Source organism: Schistocerca serialis, chromosome 2, assembly GCF_023864345.2.
Source record: "Schistocerca serialis cubense isolate TAMUIC-IGC-003099 chromosome 2, iqSchSeri2.2, whole genome shotgun sequence".
Taxonomy (NCBI): domain Eukaryota; kingdom Metazoa; phylum Arthropoda; class Insecta; order Orthoptera; family Acrididae; genus Schistocerca; species Schistocerca serialis.
The window spans coordinates 1,097,123,634-1,097,131,265 of record NC_064639.1 but is presented as its reverse complement, the minus strand read 5'-3'; the positions used below and the strand labels follow the sequence as shown (position 1 = coordinate 1,097,131,265).

Genomic DNA, 7,632 nt, shown 5'->3' with positions numbered 1-7,632 from the left:
CGGTGTTCAGACAGAGTATATCAATCTCATTCTCATTTTTGAGATCATCTAAACTCACTAATAGCTAATCTACTTTATCTGCTATGGCCACAAGGGAGAAACAGATTACTAGGAAATACTTTATATGCTTCACTTCTTCACACCATTATTCTGTACTCTTAGCTGAACCAACCCATTAGTCTTACATATTTCAGTATTTATCTTAACATCACAGTGCGCATTTAAAGAGAATAATACCCCATTAATAAGTACTCCAGCAAAAATTGTACTGACACACGAAGTTTATACCATGTTTTATAATATGAGCTTTATTTACTCCTACTTCGATGGTGCCAGTCTCTCTTCCATATGGTAACAGTCCAATAAATCTAAAAGTAAATTCCCATTTTCTGTTAAAACTGTTCATTTGCAGAAGATGCATTGTAATGATAACACGTCTGATTTATGGAGGTAACAGCAATGATGATGAAACAGCAGGAGAGAGTGGGAAATTACAGCATCCTGTTGAGCTATTGAGAGTAGTTAAACCCATCAATACATAACGTATGCACTACACGCAGGAAGTAGCTACAAAGGTAGCAAAGTGAATTTATCCAATCCTTTAATTTACACTGGTGTCCAAAATTAAAGCAACAAATTGCTGTTTCCCCTTCCTGTGTCTAATTCACAACATAATCATACAATCTGTCAACAGATGTTTAAACGATTGTGTTCTGCATGGAAGATGCCATTCTGATCAACGGACAACCACACCAAAATGATGTCAGGGCATCTAACAAGTGGGGTGGTGGTTCCAGGGTAGTTCCAAATCCACAATCACTATGTATAGTCACAGACAGTGCAGTATGTCACAGAGAAGACACCTACAGGCTCTCTTCTATGGAGGGATAGAGGAGGAATGGAAGCAGGAGAGTTGCAAATTGTTGTGGCCTGATAGCTTAATGTGAATCGTTCATTATTTCTCAGACAAGGTAACAGTTTAGAGAGGCCGAAACTGTATCCCGGAGACCAGGACATGGCCGACCATGTGTGATATCAGAAAGGTTGGACTGTTATTTGGCTGTAAGGATACAACAGTACCATATTCGTACTGCACTACAACTGGCATCTGACCTTGCAGCACCCACTGGACATGTATCGAGGCAAACGGTGTATAAAAGGCCTACATTGATGGAGACCTGCTGTCTGCTTACCTCTGGTGTCTCTTCACAGAAGGGAACGTCTAGAGTGGAGTCATGAACATTCCACCTGGACCGTCAAACATTGGGCCAATGTTCTTTTCACAGATGAGTCCCGATTTTGTATGGAGAGGGATTCTCAACGGATTTGCATCTGGAGGGCACCTGGAACATGATTTTGGGACACTAACATTGTGAAGAGAGACTGGTATCAAGGAGGATGTCAAATGGTGTGGGCAGGGATTATGTTGATCACTGGAACACATTAGGAAACTGTATGTGTGACTCAGCAAGATTTAACAGCTGTCATGTACCATAAAGAGATCTTGGGATCTCGTGCATGGTTGCTGCGAGGTGCTGCTGGCCCAGACTTTGTATTGATAGACAATAATGCTCAACCTTATGTAGCACAGGTGGTTGATGTTTGTAACGGAAGATACTGCACACATCGCTTGGCCTGCTCACTCTCCTGATTTGAATCGTATAGAGCATGTCTAGGATGCTGCATCATGTCAGCATCCTCTAACTACTCTCCGAGGCTTGAGAGCAACTCTGCAGGAAGAATGGGCATTATTGCCTCAACATGAGATTGATGACATCACTCAAAACATGTCCCATCATTGTCAGGCCTGTATTGGTGCCAGAGGTGGTCACATCCCATACTGAGGACATTAACCAATTGTCAGAATGTGTGTGCAAATCCATTAAGTAGGAAAAAAATGAAGAAAATTTTTGTCTACTTTTATGCATGTGGCAGTTTATTACACTCTGTATTCTTTACACGGTTCCTATTTTACTATCACCTGTTTATAGGGCTTTGTGGCAAAGTAAACACAGCCTTGCAAAATTTCTGTTTGTTGCTTTAATTTTGGACACCAGTGTATTTATTTTTGGGGATTGCAAAATCTCTACACAGGCCCCATAACTCACAATCTGATTTCAGAGACAGAATATCAGCACCATTCATTACAACGGGTAACATTCCTCATGGAAGATCAGAAAGAGAGATGTTAACACAGTACAAGTCAATTTTAGTGTTTGCAGAAATAACCCAGAATTAGCCCATCTTATAAACAATAGTAAAGGTCACTTGCTGCACTAGGGACAAGAATCTGTGTGAAACCAGATGTTAATAGCAATGAAAATCTACATTCTGATTGAAATTTATATTGCAGAGATAGGCTGATGTTCGAACAGAATATGACTGCAAAAATATTTGGGTGAAGAAATATGTTAAAAGTGGATAAAATTGGGTAATCAAATGCTTTTATAGATTGTTTACCTCAGGAACAACAGAAACAGTGGAACATTTCAAGGAAACTTGGAGAAGGTTAGTAGCAAATTTCCTGGTCCTTTAACTGATGTTGGTGGAGATTTCCACTTACGAGCTATAGACTAGGAGACTTAAGTGATTGAAGCAAGTAGCAGGGAGTAAGGATTGTGTGAAATTGTTCCAAATTCCTTATCCGAAAATTATCTCTAGCAGTTAAGAATTGGGCAGCAGTCACACATATTTAAACTAGGCTGTTGGAAAATATCAGCTTTCGGTTACAGTCCTTCATCAGATGATAAAAACACACACACACACACACACACACACACACACACACACACACAGAGAGAGAGAGAGAGAGAGAGAGAGAGAGAGAGAGAGAGAGAGAGAGAGAGATATATATATTCATGTACCAACTCAGGTCCCACACTCGGGGCTACTGTCATCTCCAGGCACTGTGGCACCTGCCTGCCACTAAGCCTCCTCATATGGTGAGTAGAAATCTATCCTAATTATTATTCCATTCCAGATTTTTCCATTGTTTGAAGTTAAAACTAGGGAGATCTGAGCTCACACGAAGGTTTGGGAAAACTGTTTTTCCTCACACACTGTAGTTGCTCACACTCATGTCCCTATTGCTTATAATAATGGTACTTTTAATTTTGACTATTTACAGTATTCTGTCATCCATACTCCGCCCTCTTTCTGTCCAACAATACTTTTTGACTGTTAAATTTGACTGAACAAAAGCTGTTACTACAGTTTGTATTAATCAGGATAGATTCATCAAACTGCTTCTGATTTGGTAACAATTTTTGTTTTGTATATGTCGTAGAAAGAGGAGGGGCCAAGAAAAACATTCAATGCCAGTTTTCAGCTTCAATCAATGACCTAATGTTAAATGTTTGCTGTGACATCACCTTTTAGTGCATATTTTCACAGTTTTATTGTTACTCAGCTTAGCCATCAAACATGGAACCAAAAAGCTGGTTGTGGTGGCAGACTGTTCTGTAGTTTAGCCCATTTCACGTCATAACCATAATGTTGTTCACAACATTTGTCACATTTCGTACATCACTGGTCAATGCCAGGAACTAGCATGAAATATCTCTCCTTATCCAAAAGATGCAACAAGAGATCACATTTAAATAAGATACAACTTTTTACAGTCTAATTTTAAAGAGAATATTTAGAGCACTCTAATAATTGCTGAAGAAGCCCCTATGACTTCATATTTAATACAAGGTAGCTAGAGTAAAAAAATATTCCACAAATTTGAAAACAATGTTCCTTGTTTAAAAGAAGTTTAATGATGAATTTGATAAAAATAAGAGCACACAAATTTTCTAACACATTGTGCAGCAGGTTCCCCCCCCCCCCCCCTCTTCAAGCAATGCAGATATTTTGGTAACTCAAGACCCTTTGGAGAAGGATACATGTTTTACTGGACAGCATGCAGGAGTGACCATCTTCCATAGTAACAGCTGACACAGAAAATCTCGAAGGGAAAGTTGTTAGCTACCATCCATTATGGTTACACTTATTTACCTCTCTGTCGCAGAAATCTAATAGACATGAGGTGCACGAACTGATGATAATGTCATCTAATTACTGTGCTGTCTTGTATTTACATATACAATTATTTCACATCAGAAGCCCATTTTTGACATCATGTTATTCCTTTCGAAATGCAGTTTTCAAACTGTCTCCAAAAGTTCATTGTTTTGGTAAACACAAGTATTATGAATGAAAAGCTTGGAAAGACATATATATATGTCCTTAAGGATGAGACAAACTGACTGTTGAACATGTCATTTCAATTTGCCACAAAGTATTCCAACTGAACACTCCTCTGTGGAATGAAAGATACAGCCTGCATTTGTTACGAATATTTTCTACATAAAGAAAAGAACATACCTTAAATGCTATTACTTTGAAAAGATCTCCATACATTATACATGAACTGCTTATAACATCTCTTGGCATCCACATGTGTGGCACAACCTGAATACTAATCAAGCTAAAGCAATAAAAATTCTTTTCAGTATTAAGTTAAGGATACCTTCATACTATAGTGTTGTGGATTTAGTAGATACTAGAAAAAAAATATGATTTAGCTTGAAAATGTACAATTTAGGCAATATTACAGAATATCTTACAGTAGTAGATAAGTTACGTGGAATTATGATAAAAACTGTCACCAAGAAATAATTATAACTAGGTTCCCTCTCCCATGGAAGTTAAAGCACTTCTTGTATATTAAAAATGTATCAGAGATAATACTGCTGTTAAAAAGTAATATATAAGAAGCCACAGCCACACCATATCTCCTCTCCAAACATATATACACACTCTCACTCTCTTCCCCCCTCCCCTCCCCCCTTGTAATCTTCAATTTCTTGTGTCAGATTACAGTGAAAACTTTAGTAAAAGAATGACCAAAATATTGAAGCTGCCCTGATTCGTATGAAGCCATAAAATGCATTATTCTACACTACAGCTGTAGAAGAAACTTAAGAACCCCCACCATTAGGCTACAGTTAGTGTAACAAGTTACAGCCGTAGCAATCTATTCACAACTGTGATCATCTGAGTACCGGGAACTACAGTAACACAAATGATCATGCCATAAGAGTGCAACAAATAACAGAAGTAATCTAAATCCATACTTACTGCCTAATATTACGACAATAAAAAAGTATATTTCTAAGTAGCCTATAAGGAACTTTAATTATCAGATCTGGTTCAATGCACCTATGAACTCTGACATTTGTGGACATATTATGTCACACTTGACAACAAAGTTCTTCATAGCTACGAAAGCAATTTTCACATAACTGCATACTGTTTGGTGAAACAGTATACGCTAACAAACATTATCTTACATTAATAATGAGACAGGGGACAGTAATATCACAGCACAGAATTCTTTAATAATGACTGTTCTCTAAATAATCTACAATTTTTGTCACAACTCTTCACAACGAGCGATAAAATACTGCAAAGGAACGTCAAATATCCTGCTTATCGAAGATCAACACTATCAATGTGGCTTTTTATCTTTTCAAGGATTTTCATGTAAGATTCATCCATTCGGTATACTGAATTGTAACTAATGATTGCCTCCGAAAAAGCGTCAACATCTTCATTTTCTGCGTGCTGAATCAGAGTTTTCAGCAACTTATATTCTCTCGATTCTTCGAATGCTGGATGCATATCTGCATATCGCATCAAGGCGTTATGTGCGTTCAGTGTGTCAACACAAAAATGACATAATGCTGCCCTGAAGAAATAATCAGTGGCACTATATTTTAGCAAGGCGCTACGAAGGGCAGCTTCAGCAACATCCTCATAAATCTGAATAGCCTTCGTGTAGTTTTCCTGTTGAAGAGAATATTCTGCTACCTTCAATAGACATTTGGTCGCCGAGGCTGTGCTATTTTCTGCAGAAAACATATCGGCCGCTTCTTGATAATGATGTACGGTTTGCTGCCAGTTCAAGAGCTGTTTCTCATACAATTCTGCTAACGCTTGGTGTTGTTTGGCAGCCATAACAAACTTCCCAGTCTCTTTGTAGAACTCGACAACTTCCAACAAGCAATGTACAGCCTCTTGCGGATTAGTTTTCTTGAAGCAGTTAGCGGCTGTAACTTTATTCATCACTGCGTCGTGCTGTCTACCTACCCTTTTCTGTAGTTTCGCAGCCTGAAGATAGGCGTCTGCGGCACTGTCCCAATTTTTATTCATTTTGAATAAATTTCCTGCCCTTTCATAATAGTCGATGGCTTCATCTGTGCTATCGTTCCCTCCCATTAAAGTCCCCAAAAATCCTTTAGCTGATTTCGATTTCTTCTCCGCTTCTGACATTAGCATCAGTGCTTTTTCCTCGCTGTCTGCCATGACGAGACGGTCTGAAATATCACACACTTTCAAAGTAATATAGAAGAGCATAAATTATAAGAACGAATTGAGTGCTGTGCATCATCGTAATAACATTACATGTATTATCAATCACCAAACTTCTGCTGAACAACTAAATACGACCGACACTAACTATCATCTCCAACTCTACTCACAGTACTGTCAACTGTCATACAAACACTTCGTGTTTATCCAAGGTTAATCAACATGTAAGATATTACGCACGGAACAAATATAAATGCAGAGAAGACAGAATAAAGCAACAAAAATGGCGCCATTTGATGACCAACCGCTACGGTGTCACAGAAGTTGCATTTGGTAACACCTAAATTCCTGCGGTTTCACTCAAGTGGCGACATATTTAGCCAAACTACCAAAGCTGAAGTCGCCTTAAGTTTGTAACGACACATTTTTTCTCCCAACATCGGTTAATTAAAGCTCTGTATAAAGAAAGAAGCGCAAACTCAGGGCCGGTCGCAGTTTTGGACCCAAGACGCTATAGACAGAACGGTTAAATTCTTATTTACGAAAAAGTGAAAGAGGCTATATGGGCATGTGTAAAACAAACAATGGCCTACGGCTTTTAATTGTTTTCTGATTTCAACTGGAAATGTAAAGCGAAAAAAGTGATGATTTTCGTATGCCCGTCACTGAAAATACGGTATTTTAATTAATCCATGTTGTTGTTGTTGTTGTGGTCTTCAGTCCTGAGACTGGTTTGATGCAGCTCTCCATGCTACTCTATCCTGTGCAAGCCTCTTCATCTCCCAGTACGTACTGCAACCTACATCCTTCTGACTCTGCTTAGTGTACTCATCTCTTGGTCTCCCTCTACGATTTTTACCCTCCACGCTGCCCTCCAGTACTAAATTGGTGATCCCTTGATGCCTCAGAACATGTCCTACCAATCGAGCCCTTCTTCTAGTCAAGTTGTGCCACAAACTCCTCTTCTCCCCAATTATATTCAATACCTCCTCATTAGTTATCTCATCCACCCATCTAATCTTCAGCATTCTTCTCTAGCACCACATTCTATTCTCTTCTTGTCTAAACTATTTATCGTCCATGTTTTGCTTCCATACATGGCTACACTCCGTACAAATACTTTCAGAAACGACTGCCTGGCACTTAAATCAATACTCGATGTTAACAAATCACAAACGCTTTCCTTGCCATTGCCAATCTACATTTTGTATCCTCTCTACTTCGACCATCATCAGTTATTTTACTTCCCAAATAGCAAAACTTCTTTACTACTTT

The 7,632-nt window shown here is 38.6% G+C and overlaps 1 long non-coding RNA gene across 1 annotated transcript; it reads right to left on the bottom strand.

The window, feature by feature from the left end:
- Nucleotides 1-4,040: 4,040 nt before the first annotated feature.
- Nucleotides 4,041-6,600, bottom strand: LOC126456713 (uncharacterized). The gene is made up of 2 exons (XR_007585380.1): nt 6,451-6,600; nt 4,041-6,362 (listed from the first exon to the last, which is right to left on the bottom strand). It is a non-coding gene; the product is annotated as an uncharacterized LOC126456713 (long non-coding RNA).
- Nucleotides 6,601-7,632: the final 1,032 nt, after the last annotated feature.